The sequence below is a fragment of the Oncorhynchus keta genome, chromosome 22 (assembly GCF_023373465.1).
Source record: "Oncorhynchus keta strain PuntledgeMale-10-30-2019 chromosome 22, Oket_V2, whole genome shotgun sequence".
Taxonomy (NCBI): domain Eukaryota; kingdom Metazoa; phylum Chordata; class Actinopteri; order Salmoniformes; family Salmonidae; genus Oncorhynchus; species Oncorhynchus keta.
Genome location: NC_068442.1, coordinates 54,356,698 through 54,376,697, shown reverse-complemented (window position 1 = coordinate 54,376,697; position 20,000 = coordinate 54,356,698). Strand labels below are relative to the sequence as shown.

The 20,000-nt window shown below is 49.0% G+C and overlaps 1 protein-coding gene and 1 long non-coding RNA gene across 2 annotated transcripts in view; one reads left to right on the top strand and one right to left on the bottom strand.

Annotated features, from left to right (window-relative positions):
- Positions 1-20,000, bottom strand: part of LOC118381706 (lipoma-preferred partner homolog) — a 221,000-nt gene that overhangs the window by 3,035 nt on the left and 197,965 nt on the right. The window lies entirely within an intron of this gene.
- The window catches only part of LOC127910743 (uncharacterized), a 1,692-nt gene continuing 92 nt past the window's right edge, over positions 18,401-20,000 (top strand). The window contains exons 1-3 of the long non-coding RNA XR_008076088.1: positions 18,401-18,944; positions 19,090-19,350; positions 19,661-20,000. The exon at positions 19,661-20,000 is cut by the window's right edge and continues 92 nt beyond it. This is a non-coding gene — a long non-coding RNA (uncharacterized LOC127910743). The remainder of the gene's footprint in view (positions 18,945-19,089; positions 19,351-19,660) is intronic.

The window sequence follows — 20,000 nt, the reverse complement described above, 5'->3', positions numbered from 1 at the left end:
GACTGTCTGTCTGTAGTCTCTGGGATGTAGCCTCTGGGATAGTCTCTAGCATGTAGTCTCTGGGATGAAGTCTCTGGCATGTAGTCTAGGATGTAGTCTAGGATGTAGTCTAGGATGTAGTCGAGGATGTAGTCGAGGATGTAGTATAGGATGTAGTCGAGGATGTAGTATAGGATGTAGTCTAGGATGTAGTCTAGGATGTAGTCTGGGATGTAGTCTAGGATGTAGTCTGGGATGTAGTCTAGGATGTAGTCGAGGATGTAGTCTGGGATGTAGTCTGGGATGTAGTCTGGGTAAGCGACCCACGAGCCACTGTGGCCCCTTATGATGAGTTCGGTTGTTTGTGGCATCACCCCCATTAAAGATGTCCATCCCTGCTCAAGGATATCAGAGGACGTTCACTCCTCAGAAGATCACTACTCTCTAAACTATTGTTATAAATCCTAAAACGCCCTGTAAACAAACAGACCCAGCTATCTGGTTTCATCTGGTTCCACCAGCCTTCTATCTGCATCTCACTTACTGACACACACCACACAAACACACACACACACCTCATTTACAGAGGCTGTGTTACCTACTGTAAGCTATGAGAACGGTACGTGAGAGAGATTAAACAAACTAGCGATGGCGCATCTCGGGGGGGGATGTGTGGGTGTCAATGGAATCACAGACTGGTAATCACTTCAGAGAGCCAGAGGGATGGAGAGAGAGAGGGAGATGGAGAGAAAGACAGAGAGGGCAGAGAGAGAGAGACAGAGAGAAAGAGACCGAGCGAGAGAGACAGAGAGAGACAGAGAGAGAAAGAGCCCGAGAGAGAGAGAGAGACAGAGAGAAAGAGACCGAGGGAGAGAAAGACAGAGGGCAGAGAGAGAGAGACAGAGAGAGAAATAGACCGAGAGAGAGAGAGACAGAGAGAGAGACAGAGTTAGAGACAGGTAGAGAAATAGACCGAGAGAGAGAGAAAGCCCTTGAATTGAATTGAGAGAGAGAGAGAGAGAGATAGATAGAGAGAGAGAGAGAGAGAGAGAGAGAGAGAGAGAGAGAGAGAGAGAGAGAGAGAGAGAGAGAGAGAGAGAGACATAGCCCACTCGGTTCCCACTTTAAACAGCCAACGTGTCCCACAGGGCTTCCACTTTAAACAGCCAACGTGTCCCACTGGGCTCCCACTTTAAACAGCCAACGTGTCCCACAGGGCTCCCACTTTAAACAGCCAACGTGTCCCACAGGGCTTCCACTTTAAACAGCCAACGTGTCCCACAGGGCTCCCACTTTAAACAGCCAACGTGTCCCACAGGGCTTCCACTTTAAACAGCCAACGTGTCCCACTGGGCTCCCACTTTAAACAGCCAACGTGTCCCACAGGGCTCCCACTTTAAACAGCCAACGTGTCCCACTGGGCTTCCACTTTAAACAGCCAACGTGTCCCACAGGGCTCCCACTTTAAACAGCCAACGTGTCCCACAGGGCTTCCACTTTAAACAGCCAACGTGTCCCACAGGCAGAAGGAAACCTTGCGGATATCCTTTTCCTTTTGGTGGCTCGTGATCGCTAGGGCCCTGAGGAGCTATTTCCGTGTGTGTGTGTGTGTGAGTCAGTTATTTGTGTGTGTGTGTGTAAGTGCATGCTGTGCACAGTCATACACACATATAAACACATACACTGAGAGGACAAAACATTAGGAACACCTTCCTGATATTGAGTTGTATCCCCCTTTTGCCCTCAGAACAGCATCAATTCATCAGGTCAGGGACTCTATAAGATGCTGGTCCATGTTGACTCTGATGCTTCCACAGGGATGCTGGTCCATGTTGACTCTGATGCTTCCACAGGGATGCTGGTCCATGTTGACTCTGATGCTTCCACAGGGATGCTGGTCCATGTTGACTCCGATGTTTCCACAGGGATGCTGGTCCATGTTGACTCTGATGCTTCCACAGGGATGCTGGTCCATGTTGACTCCGATGTTTCCACAGGGATGCTGGTCCATGTTGACTCTGATGCTTCCACAGGGATGCTGGTCCATGTTGACTCCAATGCTTCCCACAGTTGTGTCAAGATGGCTGGATGTCCTTTGGGCGGTGGACCATTCTTGATACACACAGGAAACTGTTGAGTGCGAAAAACTCAGGCTTGTTGCAGTTCTTGGCACAATCCGGTGCGCCTGGCACCTACTATAACCTACCCCCAGTTCAAAGGCACTTAAATATTTTGTCTAGTCCATTCTCCCTCTGAATGGCACACAGACACAATCCATGTCTCAATTTTCTCAAGGATTAAAAATCCATCTTTAACCCCGTCTTCCTCCCCTTCATCTACACTGATTGAAGTGGATTTAACAAGTGACATCAATAAGGGATCATAGCTTTCATCTGGTCACCCTCTGCATGTCACACAATCTCAATTGTCTTCAAGTCCAAAAAAATCCATCTTCAACCCCATTTCCTCCCCTTCATCTTTCACCTGGATTCATCTAAGTTGTGTTCGAACACCTATACTGACATGCTGTATACTACATACCGTAATTGCTGGACTTTAAGCCGCTACTTTATTCCCACGCTTTGAACCTCGCGGTTAATTTATGGATTTTTTTCCCGCTTTCACAAGATTCATGCCGCCAAAGAACTGAGCACCGTCACATAATGTGACGTAAAATCGAGCGCGCTCAAACTTCCCATCATTCTGATTTACGGTTTGTCACCCTCATCATGGCAAAGACACGGAGAAATGCATATGATGCAGCTTTCAAGTTGAAGGCGATCGATCTGGCTGTTGGAAAAGGAAAGAGAGCTGCTGCACGGGAGCTTGGCCTTAATGAGTCGATGATAAGACGTTGGAAACAGCAGCGTGAGGAACTGACTCAGTGCAGAAAGACAACAAAGGCTTTCAGAGGGAAGAAAAGCAGATGGCCCAAAGTATTTGCAGCCACTCGACATCAGTGTAAATCGTGCATTTAAGGTGGTGTTCAGTGGGAGGCTTGGATGACAAGTGGGGAGAAATCCTTCACTAAAACGGGCCGCAGGCGAAGAGAAACTTGTGGTCAAGTCTGCCAGTGGGTCCTGACAGCGTGGAGCATTGTCAAAAAATCCACTATCATCAACGGGTTTGGAAAGGCTGGACTGCTGCGTGTTGAAGGGGCGGCTGGACTGCTGCGTGTTGAAGGGGCGGCTGGACTGCTGCGTGTTGAAGGGGCAGAGCTCAGCGGGGTATTTGCCTCCAAATGAAAGTGACGAGAGCGACAATGAAAACGATCCGACATCGGATGAAGCAATTCTGAGGCGTTTCAACTCCGACACCGAAGGAGAGGACTTCAGTGGTTTCAGTGCACAGGAGGAGGAAGAAAGTGACCAAGTTAATTTGTTTCAATGTACCAGTAGGCACCTGGCTTATAGACATGTTTCAATGTACCAGTAGGCACCTGGCTTATAGACATGTTTCAATGTACCAGTAGGCACCTGGCTTATAGACATGTTTCAATGTACCAGTAGGCACCTGGCTTATAGACATGTTTCAATAGACATGTTTCAATGTACCGGTAGGCACCTGGCTTATAGACATGTTTCAATGTACCGGTAGGCACCTGGCTTATAGACATGTTTCAATGTACCGGTAGGCACCTGTGGCTTATAGACATGTTTCAATGTAGGCACCGGTAGGCACCTGGCTTATAGACATGTTTCAATGTACCGGTAGGCACCTGTGGCTTATAGACATGTTTACAATATACATATTTTTTTTATAATTCAGTGGGTTTATATTCAGCTTAATAGTCCAGTACTTAATGAGATGATACAGTTGAAGTGGGAAGTTTACATACACTTAGGTTGTAGTCATTAAAACTAGTTTACATACACTTAGGTTGGAGTTATTAAAACTAGTTTACATACACTTAGGTTGTAGTCATTAAAACTAGTTTACATACACTTAGGTTGTAGTCATTAAAACTAGTTTACATACACTTAGGTTGGAGTCATTAAAACTAGTTTACATACACTTAGGTTGTAGTCATTAAAACTAGTTTACATACACTTAGGTTGGAGTCATTAAAACTAGTTTACATACACTTAGGTTGTAGTCATTAAAACTAGTTTACATACACTTAGGTTGTAGTCATTAAAACTAGTTTACATACACTTAGGTTGTAGTCATTAAAACTAGTTTACATACACTTAGGTTGTAGTCATTAAAACTAGTTTACATACACTTAGGTTGTAGTCATTAAAACTAGTTTACATACACTTAGGTTGTAGTCATTAAAACTAGTTTACATACACTTAGGTTGTAGTCATTAAAACTCTTCTTTTTTTTCAACCACTCCGCAAATTTCTCGTTAACAAACTATAGTTTTGGCAAGTCGGTTAGGACGTCTACTTTGTGCATGACACAAGTACTTTTTGTATTTACAGACAGATTATTTAACTTATAATTCACTGTATCACAATTCCAGTGGGTCAGAAGTTTAGATACACTAAGTTGACTGTGCCTTTAAACAGCTTGGAGCATTCCAGAAAATGATGTCATGGCTTTAGAAGCTTCTGATAGGCTAACTGACATACTCTGAATCAATTGGAGGTGTACCTGTGGATGTATTTCAAGGCCTACCTTCAAACTCAGTGTCTCTTTGTTTGACATCATGGGAAAATCAAAATAAATCAGCCAAGACCTCAGAAAAACAATTGTAGACCTCCACAAGTCTGGTTCATCCTTGGGAGCAATTTTCAAACGCCTGAAGGTACCACGTTCATCTGTACAAACAATAGTACGCAAGTATAAACACCATGGGACCACGCAGCCGTCATACCGCTCAGGAAGGAGATGCGTTCTGTCTCCTAGAGATTAACATACTTTGATGCGAAAAGTGCAAATCAATTCCAGAACAACAGCAAAGGACCTTGTGAAGATGCTGGAGGAAACAGGTACAAAAGTATCTATATCCACAGTAAAACGAGTCCTATACCGATATAACCTGAAAGGCCGCTCAGCAAGGAAGAAGCCACTGCTCCAAAACCGCCATAAAAAAAGCCAGACTACGGTTTGGAACTGCATATGGGGACAAAGATCGTACTTTTGGAGAAATGTCCTCTGGTCTGATGAAAGAAAAATAAAGCTGTTTGGCCATAATGACCATCGTTATGTTTGGAGGAAAAAGGGGGAGGCTTGCAAGCCGAAGAACACCATCCCAACCGTGAAGCACGGGGGTGGCAGCATCATGTTGTGGGGGTGCTTTGCTGTAGGAGGGACTGGTGCACTTCACAAAATAGATGGCGTCATTAGGGAGGAAAATTATGTGGATATATTGAAGCAACAACTCAAGACATCAGTCAGGAAGGACAACAGATGGCTTAAGGATGCCTTAAGGACAACAAAGTCAAGGTATTGGAGTGGCCATCACAAAGCCCTGACCTCAACCCCATAGAACATTTGTGGGCAGAACTGAAAAAGCATGTGCGAGTAAGGAGGCCTACGAAACCTGACTCAGTTACACCAGCTCTGTCAGGAGGCCTACAAACCTGACTCAGTTACACCAGCTCTGTCAGGAGGAATGGGCCAATATTCACCCAACTTATTGTGGGAAGCTTGTGGAAGGCTTCCCGGAACATTTGACCCGAAACGTTAAACAATTAAACAAGTATGTAAACTTCTGACCCACTGGGAATGTGATGAAAGAAATAAAAGCTGAAATAAATAATTCTCTCTAATATTATTCTGACATTTCACATTCTTAAAATAAAGTGGTGATCCTAACTGACCTAAGACAGGGATTTTTTTTACTAGGATTTAAATGTCAGGAATTGTGAATAACTGAGTTTAAATGTAAACTTCTGACTTCAACTGTATAAACCTGTTCTGAAAGGCCCCAGAGTCTGCATCACCACCAAGCAAGGGGCACCACCAAGCAAGGAGAACCACCAAGCAAGGAGACCCACCAAGCAAGGAGAACCACCAAGCAAGGAGAACCACCAAGCAAGGAGCACCACCAAGCAAGGGGCACCACCAAGCAAGGAGCACCACCAAGCAAGGAGAACCACCAAGCAAGGGGCACCACCAAGCAAGGAGCACCACCAAGCAAGGAGAACCACCAAGCAAGGAGAACCACCAAGCAAGGAGAACCACCAAGCAAGGAGAACCACCAAGCAAGGGGCACCACCAAGCAAGGAGAACCACCAAGCAAGGGGCACCACCAAGCAAGGGGCACCACCAAGCAAGGGGAACCACCAAGCAAGGAGAACCACCAAGCAAGGAGAACCACCAAGCAAGGAGCACCACCAAGCAAGGGGCACCACCAAGCAAGGAGAACCACCAAGCAAGGGGCACCACCAAGCAAGGAGAACCACCAAGCAAGGAGAACCACCAAGCAAGGAGCACCACCAAGCAAGGAGAACCACCAAGCAAGGAGAACCACCAAGCAAGGGGCACCACCAAGCAAGGAGCACCACCAAGCAAGGGGCACCACCAAGCAAGGGGCACCACCAAGCAAGGAGAACCACCAAGCAAGGAGAACCACCAAGCAAGGGGCACCACCAAGCAAGGAGACCCACCAAGCAAGGAGCACCACCAAGCAAGGAGCACCACCAAGCAAGGGGCACCACCAAGCAAGGAGAACCACCAAGCAAGGGGCACCACCAAGCAAGGGGCACCACCAAGCAAGGAGAACCACCAAGCAAGGAGCACCCCCAAGCAAGGAGCACCCCCAAGCAAGGAGAACCACCAAGCAAGGAGAACCACCAAGCAAGGAGCACCACCAAGCAAGGAGCACCACCAAGCAAGGAGAACCACCAAGCAAGGAGCACCACCAAGCAAGGAGAACCACCAAGCAAGGGGCACCACCAAGCAAGGAGAACCACCAAGCAAGGAGCACCACCAAGCAAGGGGCACCACCAAGCAAGGAGAACCACCAAGCAAGGAGAACCACCAAGCAAGGAGCACCACCAAGCAAGGAGACCCACCAAGCAAGGAGAACCACCAAGCAAGGAGCACCACCAAGCAAGGGGCACCACCAAGCAAGGAGACCCACCAAGCAAGGGGCACCACCAAGCAAGGGGCACCACCAAGCAAGGGGCACCACCAAGCAAGGGGCACCACCAAGCAAGGGGCACCACCAAGCAAGGGGCACCACCAAGCAAGGAGACCCACCAAGCAAGGGGCACCACCAAGCAAGGGGCACCACCAAGCAAGGGGCACCACCAAGCAAGGAGAACCACCAAGCAAGGGGCACCACCAAGCAAGGGGCACCACCAAGCAAGGAGACCCACCAAGCAAGGGGCACCACCAAGCAAGGGGCACCACCAAGCAAGGAGAACCACCAAGCAAGGAGAACCACCAAGCAAGGGGCACCACCAAGCAAGGGGCACCACCAAGCAAGGAGAACCACCAAGCAAGGGGCACCACCAAGCAAGGGGCACCACCAAGCAAGGGGCACCACCAAGCAAGGGGCACCACCAAGCAAGGGGCACCACCAAGCAAGGGGCACCACCAAGCAAGGAGAACCACCAAGCAAGGGGCACCACCAAGCAAGGAGCACCACCAAGCAAGGAGCACCACCAAGCAAGGAGAACCACCAAGCAAGGAGAACCACCAAGCAAGGGGAACCACCAAGCAAGGAGAACCACCAAGCAAGGAGAACCACCAAGCAAGGAGAACCACCAAGCAAGGAGAACCACCAAGCAAGGGGCACCACCAAGCAAGGGGAACCACCAAGCAAGGAGAACCACCAAGCAAGGAGAACCACCAAGCAAGGAGCACCACCAAGCAAGGGGCACCACCAAGCAAGGAGACCCACCAAGCAAGGGGCACCACCAAGCAAGGAGCACCACCAAGCAAGGGGCACCACCAAGCAAGGGGCACCACCAAGCAAGGAGACCCACCAAGCAAGGGGCACCACCAAGCAAGCGGCACCATGAAGACCAAGGAGCTCTGGAGAAGTACAGATCAGGGTTATAAAAACATCAGAAACTTTGAACATCCCACAGAGAACCACTAAATCCATTATTAAAAAATGGAAAGAATATGGCACCACAACAAACCTGTCAATAGAGGGCCGCTCACTAAAACTCACAGGCCAGGCAAGGAGGGCATTAATCAGAGAGGCAACAAAGAGACCAAAGATAACCCTGAAGGAGCTGCCAAGCTCCACAGCAGAGAGATTGGAGTATCTGTCCATAGGACCACTTTAAGCCGTACACTCCACAGAGCTGGGCTTTACGGAAGAGTGGCCAGAATAAAAGCCAGTGATTAAAGAAAAAAATAAGCAAACACATTTGGTGTTCGCCAAAAGGCATGTGGGAGACTCTCCAAACATATAGAAGAAGGTACTCTGATCAGATGAGACTAAAATTGAGCTTTTGGGCCATCAAGCTAAAAAATAGGAAACATGCCAAGGGCGCTGAATACTTTCGCAAGCCACTGTCCCTACATCCCTCCCATCTCCTCTCCTCTCCTAACAACTAGTGTCCCTCCCTCCCTCCCCTCTCCTAACGACTAGTGTAATCCCTACATCCCTCCTTCCCTACATCCCTCCTTCCCTACATCCCTCTTTCCCTACATCCCTCCTTCCCTACATCCCTCCTTCCCTACATCCCTCCTTCCCTACATCCCTCCTTCCCTACATCCCTCCTTCCCTACATCCCTCCTTCAATACATCCCTCCTTCCCTACACCCCTCCTTTCCTACACCCCTCCTTTCCTACATCCCTCCTTCCCTACATCCCTCTTTCCCTACATCCCTCTTTCCCTACATCCCTCCTTCCCTACATTACTCCTTCCCTACATCCCTCCTTCCCTACATCCCTCCTTCCCTCCTTCCCTACATCCCTCCTTCCCTACATCCCTCCGTCCCTCCTTCCCTACATCCCTCCTTTCATACTTTGTTTGCATAACGCCAGCTCCTTCAATGAAGACAAAAGCCTAACTCCATTGTCAGCTTCACTATTTAAGCTGCCAGTTAATGAGGACTTGTGAGGCGACTGTTTCTCAAACTAGACACTGTACTTGTCCTCTTGCTCAGTTGTGCACCGGGGCCTCCGACTCCTCTTTCTATTATGGTTAGAGTCTGTTTGCGCTGTTCATTAATCCATATGCATCGTATGTCAAATATAAACATATTCCACAAGTATTTTCACTTTGTTGTGTAAAAGTCACGTTGACAATAAATAAAGCTTGAGGCCTTGGAAGTTGATGATCCTCCAGTTTCACAGGATAAAACGTAAAACAAAAAAATGTGCTAATAATATAATATGTTGGACTCACTCTGTGTGATTACCTCATCTCTCTACCCTACACATGGACTCACACTGTGTGTCATGTTATGGCTGTATCATGTTATGGGTATGGCTGTATCATGTTATGGGTATGGCTGTATCATGTTATGGGTATGGCTGTATCATGTTATGCGGATGGCTGTATCATGTTATGGCTGTATCATGTTATGGGTATGGCTGTATCATGTTATGGCTGTATCATGTTATGGGTATGGCTGTATCATGTTATGCGGATGGCTGTATCATGTTATGGGTATGGCTGTATCATGTTATGGGTATGGCTGCATCATGTTATGGGTATGGCTGTATCATGTTATGGCTGCATCATGTTATGGGTATGGCTGTATCATGTTATGGGTATGGCTGCATCATGTTATGGCTGCATCATGTTATGGGTATGGCTGTATCATGTTATGGGTATGGCTGTATCATGTTATGGGTATGGCTGTATCATGTTATGGGTATGGCTGTATCATGTTATGGGTATGGCTGCATCATGTTATGGGTATGGCTGTATCATGTTATGGCTGCATCATGTTATGGGTATGGCTGCATCATGTTATGGGTATGGCTGCATCATGTTATGGGTATGGCTGCATCATGTTATGGGTATGGCTGCATCATGTTATGGGTATGGCTGTATCATGTTATGGGTATGGCTGTATCATGTTATGGGTATGGCTGTATCATGTTATGGGTATGGCTGCATCATGTTATGGGTATGGCTGCATCATGTTATGGGTATGGCTGCATCATGTTATGGGTATGGCTGTATCATGTTATGGGTATGGCTGCATCATGTTATGGGTATGGCTGCATCATGTTATGGCTGTATCATGTTATGGGTATGGCTGTATCATGTTATGGGTATGGCTGCATCATGTTATGGCTGTATCATGTTATGGGTATGGCTGTATCATGTTATGGGTATGGCTGTATCATGTTATGGGTATGGCTGTATCATGTTATGGCTGTATCATGTTATGGGTATGGCTGCATCATGTTATGGGTATGGCTGTATCATGTTATGGGTATGGCTGTATCATGTTATGGGTATGGCTGCATCATGTTATGGGTATGGCTGTATCATGTTATGGGTATGGCTGCATCATGTTATGGGTATGGCTGTATCATGTTATGGGTATGGCTGTATCATGTTATGGGTATGGCTGTATCATGTTATGGGTATGGCTGCATCATGTTATGGGTATGGCTGTATCATGTTATGGGTATGGCTGTATCATGTTATGGGTATGGCTGTATCATGTTATGGGTATGGCTGTATCATGTTATGGGTATGGCTGTATCATGTTATGGGTATGGCTGCATCATGTTATGGGTATGGCTGTATCATGTTATGGCTGCATCATGTTATGGGTATGGCTGCATCATGTTATGGGTATGGCTGCATCATGTTATGGGTATGGCTGCATCATGTTATGGGTATGGCTGCATCATGTTATGGGTATGGCTGTATCATGTTATGGGTATGGCTGTATCATGTTATGGGTATGGCTGTATCATGTTATGGGTATGGCTGCATCATGTTATGGGTATGGCTGTATCATGTTATGGGTATGGCTGTATCATGTTATGGGTATGGCTGCATCATGTTATGGGTATGGCTGTATCATGTTATGGGTATGGCTGTATCATGTTATGGGTATGGCTGTATCATGTTATGGGTATGGCTGTATCATGTTATGGGTATGGCTGTATCATGTTATGGGTATGGCTGCATCATGTTATGGGTATGGCTGTATCATGTTATGGGTATGGCTGTATCATGTTATGGGTATGGCTGTATCATGTTATGGGTATGGCTGTATCATGTTATGGGTATGGCTGTATCATGTTATGGGTATGGCTGCATCATGTTATGGGTATGGCTGTATCATGTTATGGGTATGGCTGTATCATGTTATGGGGATGGCTGTATCATGTTATGGCTGTATCATGTTATGGCTGTATCATGTTATGGCTGTATCATGTTATGGGGATGGCTGTATCATGTTATGGCTGTATCATGTTATGGCTGTATCATGTTATGGCTGTATCATGTTATGGGTATGGCTGTATCGTGTTATGGGTATGGCTGTATCATGTTATGGGTATGGCTGTATCATGTTATGGGTATGGCTGCATCATGTTATGGGGATGGCTGTATCATGTTATGGCTGTATCATGTTATGGCTGCATCATGTTATGGGTATGGCTGCATCATGTTATGGGTATGGCTGCATCATGTTATGGGTATGGCTGTATCATGTTATGGGTATGGCTGTATCATGTTATGGGTATGGCTGTATCATGTTATGGGTATGGCTGTATCATGTTATGGGTATGGCTGTATCATGTTATGGGTATGGCTGTATCATGTTATGGGTATGGCTGTATCATGTTATGGGTATGGCTGTATCATGTTATGGCTGTATCATGTTATGGGTATGGCTGTATCATGTTATGGGTATGGCTGTATCATGTTATGGGTATGGCTGCATCATGTTATGGGTATGGCTGTATCATGTTATGGGTATGGCTGCATCATGTTATGGGTATGGCTGCATCATGTTATGGGTATGGCTGTATCATGTTATGGCTGCATCATGTTATGGGTATGGCTGTATCATGTTATGGGTATGGCTGCATCATGTTATGGGTATGGCTGCATCATGTTATGGGTATGGCTGTATCATGTTATGGCTGCATCATGTTATGGGTATGGCTGTATCATGTTATGGGTATGGCTGTATCATGTTATGGGTATGGCTGTATCATGTTATGGGTATGGCTGTATCATGTTATGGGTATGGCTGCATCATGTTATGGGTATGGCTGTATCATGTTATGGGTATGGCTGCATCATGTTATGGGTATGGCTGCATCATGTTATGGGTATGGCTGTATCATGTTATGGGTATGGCTGCATCATGTTAGTACAGGAACAATGGAGTTGCTTACCAAGACGACATGTGTCTGGTAGGAGAGGGGGGCTGGAGTCCACTACATGTGTCTGGTAGGAGAGGGGGGTCTGGAGTCCACTACATGTGTCTGGTAGGAGAGGGGGGCTGGAGTCCACTACATGTGTCTGGTAGGAGAGGGGGGCTGGAGTCCACTACATGTGTCTGGTAGGAGAGGGGGGCTGGAGTCCACTACATGTGTCTGGTAGGAGAGGGGGGTCTGGAGTCCACTACATGTGTCTGGTAGGAGAGGGGGGGGTCTGGAGTCCACTACATGTGTCTGGTAGGAGGGGGTCTGGAGTCCACTACATGTGTCTGGTAGGAGAGGGGGGTCTGGAGTCCACTACATGTGTCTGGTAGGAGAGGGGGGCTGGAGTCCACTACATGTGTCTGGTAGGAGAGGGGGGTCTGGAGTCCACTACACGTGTCTGGTAGGAGAGGGGGGTCTGGAGTCCACTACATGTGTCTGGTAGGAGAGGGGGGCTGGAGTCCACTACATGTGTCTGGTAGGAGAGGGGGGCTGGAGTCCACTACATGTGTCTGGTAGGAGAGGGGGGGCTGGAGTCCACTACATGTGTCTGGTAGGAGAGGGGGGTCTGGAGTCCACTACATGTGTCTGGTAGGAGAGGGGGGCTGGAGTCCACTACATGTGTCTGGTAGGAGAGGGGGTCTGGAGTCCACTACACGTGTCTGGTAGGAGAGGGGAGGCTGGAGTCCACTACATGTTTCTGGTAGGAGAGGGGAGGCTGGAGTCCACTACATGTGTCTGATAGGAGAGGGGAGGCTGGAGTCCACTACATGTGTCTGATAGGAGAGGGGGAGGCTGGAGTCCACTACATGTGTCTGATAGGAGAGGGGAGGCTGGAGTCCACTACATGTGTCTGATAGGAGAGGGGAGGCTGGAGTCCACTACATGTGTCTGGTAGGAGAGGGGGAGGCTGGAGTCCACTACATGTGTCTGGTAGGAGAGGGGGGCTGGAGTCCACTACATGTTTCTGGTAGGAGAGGGGAGGCTGGAGTCCACTACATGTGTCTGATAGGAGAGGGGAGGCTGGAGTCCACTACATGTGTCTGATAGGAGAGGGGGGAGGCTGGAGTCCACTACATGTTTCTGATAGGAGAGGGGGGAGGCTGGAGTCCACTACATGTGTCTGATAGGAGAGGGGGAGGCTGGAGTCCACTACATGTGTCTGATAGGAGAGGGGGAGGCTGGAGTCCACTACATGTGTGTCTGATAGGAGAGGGGAGGCTGGAGTCCACTACATGTGTCTGGTAGGAGAGGGGGAGGCTGGAGTCCACTACATGTGTCTGGTAGGAGAGGGGGAGGCTGGAGTCCACTACATGTGTCTGGTAGGAGAGGGGGGTCTGGAGTCCACTACATGTGTCTGGTAGGAGAGGGGGAGGGGGTCTCGAGTCCACTACATGTGTCTGGTAGGAGAGGGGGGCTGGAGTCCACTACATGTGTCTGGTAGGAGAGGGGGGCTGGAGTCCACTACATGTGTCTGGTAGGAGAGGGGGGCTGGAGTCCACTACATGTGTCTGGTAGGAGGGGGGGTCTGGAGTCCACTACATGTGTCTGGTAGGAGAGGGGGGGTCTGGAGTCCACTACATGTGTCTGGTAGGAGGGGGGTCTGGAGTCCACTACATGTGTCTGGTAGGAGAGGGGGGGTCTGGAGTCCACTACATGTGTCTGGTAGGAGAGGGGGCTGGAGTCCACTACATGTGTCTGGTAGGAGAGGGGGGTCTGGAGTCCACTACACGTGTCTGGTAGGAGAGGGGGGTCTGGAGTCCACTACATGTGTCTGGGAGGAGAGGGGGGCTGGAGTCCACTACATGTGTCTGGTAGGAGGGGGGGGCTGGAGTCCACTACATGTGTCTGGTAGGAGAGGGGGGCTGGAGTCCACTACATGTGTCTGGTAGGAGAGGGGGGCTGGAGTCCACTACATGTTTCTGGTAGGAGAGGGGAGGCTGGAGTCCACTACATGTTTCTGGTAGGAGAGGGGGAGGCTGGAGTCCACTACATGTTTCTGGTAGGAGAGGGGAGGCTGGAGTCCACTACATGTGTCTGATAGGAGAGGGGAGGCTGGAGTCCACTACATGTGTCTGATAGGAGAGGGGGAGGCTGGAGTCCACTACATGTGTCTGATAGGAGAGGGGAGGCTGGAGTCCACTACATGTGTCTGATAGGAGAGGGGAGGCTGGAGTCCACTACATGTGTCTGGTAGGAGAGGGGAGGCTGGAGTCCACTACATGTGTCTGGTAGGAGAGGGGGGCTGGAGTCCACTACATGTTTCTGGTAGGAGAGGGGAGGCTGGAGTCCACTACATGTGTCTGATAGGAGAGGGGAGGCTGGAGTCCACTACATGTGTCTGATAGGAGAGGGGGAGGCTGGAGTCCACTACATGTTTCTGTTAGGAGAGGGGGAGGCTGGAGTCCACTACATGTGTCTGATAGGAGAGGGGAGGCTGGAGTCCACTACATGTGTCTGATAGGAGAGAGGGGGAGGCTGGAGTCCACTACATGTGTCTGATAGGAGAGGGGAGGCTGGAGTCCACTACATGTGTCTGGTAGGAGAGGGGGAGGCTGGAGTCCACTACATGTGTCTGGTAGGAGAGGGGGGAGGCTGGAGTCCACTACATGTGTCTGGTAGGAGAGGGGGAGGCTGGAGTCCACTACATGTGTCTGGTAGGAGAGGGGGAGGCTGGAGTCTAGTAGATGTGTCTGATAGGAGAGGGGGAGGCTGGAGTCCACTACATGTGTCTGATAGGAGAGGGGAGGCTGGAGTCCACTACATGTGTCTGATAGGAGAGGGGAGGCTGGAGTCCACTACATGTGTCTGATAGGAGAGGGGGAGGCTGGAGTCTAGTAGATGTGTCTGATAGGAGAGGGGGAGGCTGGAGTCTAGTAGATGTGTCTGATAGGAGAGGGGGAGGCTGGAGTCTAGTAGATGTGTCTGATAGGAGAGGGGGAGGCTGGAGTCCACTACATGTGTCTGATAGGAGAGGGGGAGGCTGGAGTCTAGTAGATGTGTCTGATAGGAGAGGGGGAGGCTGGAGTCTAGTAGATGTGTCTGATAGGAGAGGGGGAGGCTGGAGTCTAGTAGATGTGTCTGATAGGAGAGGGGGAGGCTGGAGTCTAGTAGATGTGTCTGATAGGAGAGGGGGAGGCTGGAGTCTAGTAGATGTGTCTGATAGGAGAGGGGGAGGCTGGAGTCTAGTAGATGTGTCTGATAGGAGAGGGGGAGGCTGGAGTCCACTACATGTGTCTGATAGGAGAGGGGGAGGCTGGAGTCTAGTAGATGTGTCTGATAGGAGAGGGGGAGGCTGGAGTCTAGTAGATGTGTCTGATAGGAGAGGGGAGGCTGGAGTCCACTACATGTGTCTGATAGGAGAGGGGGAGGCTGGAGTCTAGTAGATGTGTCTGATAGGAGAGGGGGAGGCTGGAGTCTAGTAGATGTGTCTGATAGGAGAGGGGGAGGCTGGAGTCCACTACATGTGTCTGGTCTGTCAATCCCAAGGTTCTAGTAGGTATCTGTTAATGTAGCATCTTGGTTGTGGCACCCTATTCCCTACATAGTGCACTACTTCTGACCAGGGCCCCTAGGGTTCATGCATCCTATGTGTGTTTGAAAGTGACTCCAATTGTCCCAAAGCACAAGGTTTCCTGCCACGTCCTGCCATCTCCCCTGGACATCCCTGACATTTCTCAGAGGAGAGGAGAGACAGGATGAGAGGAGAGAGTGATGAGGAAGGGAGTGGATGAGAGGAGGGAGGAGAGGGGGAGAGGGATGAGTTGAGGAGTGGAGGAGAGGAGAGAGGGATGAGGAGAGGAGTGGATGAGAGGAGGAGAGAAGGGGAGGAGAGGAGAGGAGGAGTAGAGGAGAGAGAAGGGGAGGGGGGGAGAAGGGGAGGAGAAGAGGAGGAGAGGTCGGAGAGGGAGGAGGGGAGGAGATGAGGAGAGGAGGAGAGAGGAGAGGAGAGAGAGAAGTAGGAGAGGAGATGAGATGAGGAGTAGAGTAGGGGAGATGAGAGGTAGAAGAGGAGAGGAGGAGAGGAGAGAGAGAGGAGAGAGAGAGGAGGGGCGGAGGAGATTATGAGAGAGAGGAGAGGAGTAGAGTAGAGGAGATGAGAGGGAGGAGAGAGGGAGGAGATGAGAAGTAGGAGAGGAGGGGAGGAGAGAGGGAGGAGATGAGGGAGGAAATTAGGAGAGAGGGAGGGGATGAGGAGAGAGGGAGGAGATGAGGAGAGAGGGAGGAGATGAGGAGAGAGGGAGGAAGGAGGAGAGAGGGATGCGAGAGGAGCGGGAGGAGATGAGGAGAGAGGGAGAAGATAAGGAGAGAGGGAGGAAGGAGAGAGGGAGGAGATGAGGAGAGAGGGAGGAGAGAGTGAGGAGATGAGGAGAGAGGGAGGAGAAGAGGAGAGAGGGAGGAGAGAGGGAGGAGATGAGGAGAGAGGGAGGAGAGGGAAGGAGGAGATGAGGAGATGAAGAGAGAGGGAGGAGAGAGGGAGGGAAGATATGAGGAGAGAGAGAGGGAGGAGATGAGGAGAGAGGGAGGGAGGAGATAAGGAGAGAGTGAGGAGAGAGGGAGGAGATGACGGAGGAGAGTAGAGGTAGGAGATGAGGGGAGGAGATGAGGAGATGAGGAGAGAGGGAGGAGACGAGGAGAGAGGTAGGTGATGAGGGAGGAGAGGAGAGGTAGGAGATGAGGGGAGGAGATGAGGAGATGAGGAGAGAGGGAGGAGATAAGGGAGGAGATGAGGAGAGGTAGGAGATGAGGGGAGAGGGAGGAGATAAGGAGAGAGGGATGAGATAAGGGAGATGAGGGGAGAGGGAGGAGATAAGGGAGGAGATGAGGAGAGAGGGAGGAGCTGAGGAAGGAGATAAGGAGAGAGGAAGGAGATGAGGAGAGAGGGAGGAGATGAGGAAGGAGATGAGGAGAGAGGGAGGAGATGAGGGAGGAGAAGAGGAGAGAGGGAGGAGATAAGGGAGGAGATGAGGAGAGAGGGAGGAGATGAGGAGAGAGGGAGGAGATGAGGAGAGAGGGAGGAGATGAGGAGAGAGGGAGGAGATGAGGGAGGAGATGAGGAGAGAGGGAGGAGATGAGGGAGGAGATGAGGAGAGAGGGAGGAGTGAGGGAGGAGATGAGGAGAGAGGGAGGAGATGAGGGAGGAGATGAGAAGATGAGGAAGGAGATGAGGAGAGAGGGAGGAGATAAGGGAGGAGATGAGGAGATGAGGAAGGAGATGAGGAGAGAGGGAGGAGATGAGGGAGGAGATAAGGAGAGAGGTAGGAGATGAGGGGAGAGGGAGGAGATAAGGAGAGAGGGAGGAGATGAGGGAGGAGATGAGGAAGGAGATGAGGAGAGAGGGAGGAGATGAGGAAGGAGATGAGGAGAGAGGGAGGAGATGAGGGAGGAGATGAGGGAGGAGATGAGGAAGGAGATGAGGAGAGAGGGAGGAGATGAGAGAGGAGATGAGGAAGGAGATGAGGAGAGAGGGAGGAGATGAGGGAGGAGATGAGGAAGGAGATGAGGAGAGAGGGAGGAGATGAGGGAGGAGATGAGGGAGGAGATGAGGAAGGAGATGAGGAAGGAGATGAGGAGAGAGGGAGGAGATGAGAGAGGAGATGAGGAGAGAGGGAGGAGATGAGGGAGGAGATGGAGGACATGCATCGCCCCACTCACTCTGTCAGGGTTACATAATCATCACTAAAATAGGCCTAAACATACATGCTCTTATGTAAATACACAACCTTTTAATCACACTTAGACACACACACAACCTTTTAATCATGCCTTGCATAAGGCATGGAATATGCAGAAAAATAGGTCATGGCCTCCTGCAAGACAGACAGTATTTATTCCAGACTGTCCAGACAGACAGTATTTATTCCAGACTGTCCAGACAGACAGTATTTATTCCAGACTGTCCAGACAGACAGTATTTATTCCAGACTGTCCAGACAGACAGTATTTATTCCAGACTGTCCAGACAGACAGTATTTATTCCAGACTGTTCAGACAGACAGTATTTATTCCAGACTGTCCAGACAGACAGTATTTATTCCAGACTGTCCAGACAGACAGTATTTATTCCAGACTGTCCAGACAGACAGTATTTATTCCAGACTGTCCAGACAGACAGTATTTATTCCAGACTGTCCAGACAGACAGTATTTATTCCAGACTGTTCAGACAGACAGTATTTATTCCAGACTGTTCAGACAGACAGTATTTATTCCAGACTGTCCAGACAGACAGTATTTATTCCAGACTGTTCAGACAGACAGTATTTATTCCAGACTGTCCAGACAGACAGTATTTATTCCAGACTGTTCAGACAGACAGTATTTATTCCAGACTGTTCAGACAGACAGTATTTATTCCAGACTGTTCAGACAGACAGTATTTATACCAGACTGTTCAGACAGACAGTATTTATTCCAGACTGTCCAGACAGACAGTATTTATTCCAGACTGTTCAGACAGACAGTATTTATTCCAGACTGTTCAGACAGACAGTATTTATTCCAGACTGTCCAGACAGACAGTATTTATTCCAGACTGTTCAGACAGACAGTATTTATTCCAGACTGTTCAGACAGACAGTATTTATTCCAGACTGTTCAGACAGACAGTATTTATTCCAGACTTAAATGACAAGGAGAACAGGTGCTGTCCTTAAATGACAAGGAGAACAGGTGCTGTCCTTAAATGACAAGGAGAACAGGTGCTGTCCTTAAATGACAAGAAGAACAGGTGCTGTCCTTAAATGACAAGGAGAACAGGTGCTGTCCTTATATGACAAGGAGAACAGGTGCTGTCCTTAAATGACAAGGAGAACAGGTGCTGTCCTTAAATGAGAAGGAGAACAGGTGCTGTCCTTAAATGACAAGGAGAACAGGTGCTGTCCTTAAATGACAAGGAGAACAGGTGCTGTCCTTAAATGACAAGGAGAACAGGTGCTGTCCTTAAATGACAAGGAGAACAGGTGCTGTCCTTAAATGACAAGGAGAACAGGTGCTGTCCTTAAATGACAAGGAGAACAGGTGCTGTCCTTAAATGACAAGGAGAACAGGTGCTGTCCTTAAATGACAAGGAGAACAGGTGCTGTCCTTAAATGACAAGGAGAACAGGTGATGTCCTTAAATGACAAGGAGAACAGGTGCTGTCCTTAAATGACAAGAACAGGTGCTGTCCTTAAATGACAAGGAGAACAGGTGCTGTCCTTAAATGACAAGGAGAACAGGCGCTGTCCTTAAATGACAAGGAGAACAGGTGCTGTCCTTAAATGACAAGAAGAACAGGCGCTGTCCTTAAATGACAAGAACAGGTGCTGTCCTTAAATGACAAGGAGAACAGGTGCTGTCCTTAAATGACAAGAAGAACAGGTGCTGTCCTTAAATGACAAGAACAGGTGCTGTCCTTAAATGACAAGAAGAACAGGTGCTGTCCTTAAATGACAAGGAGAACAGGTGCTGTCCTTAAATGACAAGGAGAACAGGTGCTGTCCTTAAATGACAAGGAGAACAGGTGCTGTCCTTAAATGACAAGGAGAACAGGTGCTGTCCTTAAATGACAAGGAGAACAGGTGCTGTCCTTAAATGACAAGGAGAACAGGTGCTGTCCTTAAATGACAAGGAGAACAGGTGCTGTCCTTAAATGACAAGGAGAACAGGTGCTGTCCTTAAATGACAAGGAGAACAGGTGCTGTCCTTAAATGACAAGGAGAACAGGTGCTGTCCTTAAATGACAAGGAGAACAGGTGCTGTCCTTAAATGACAAG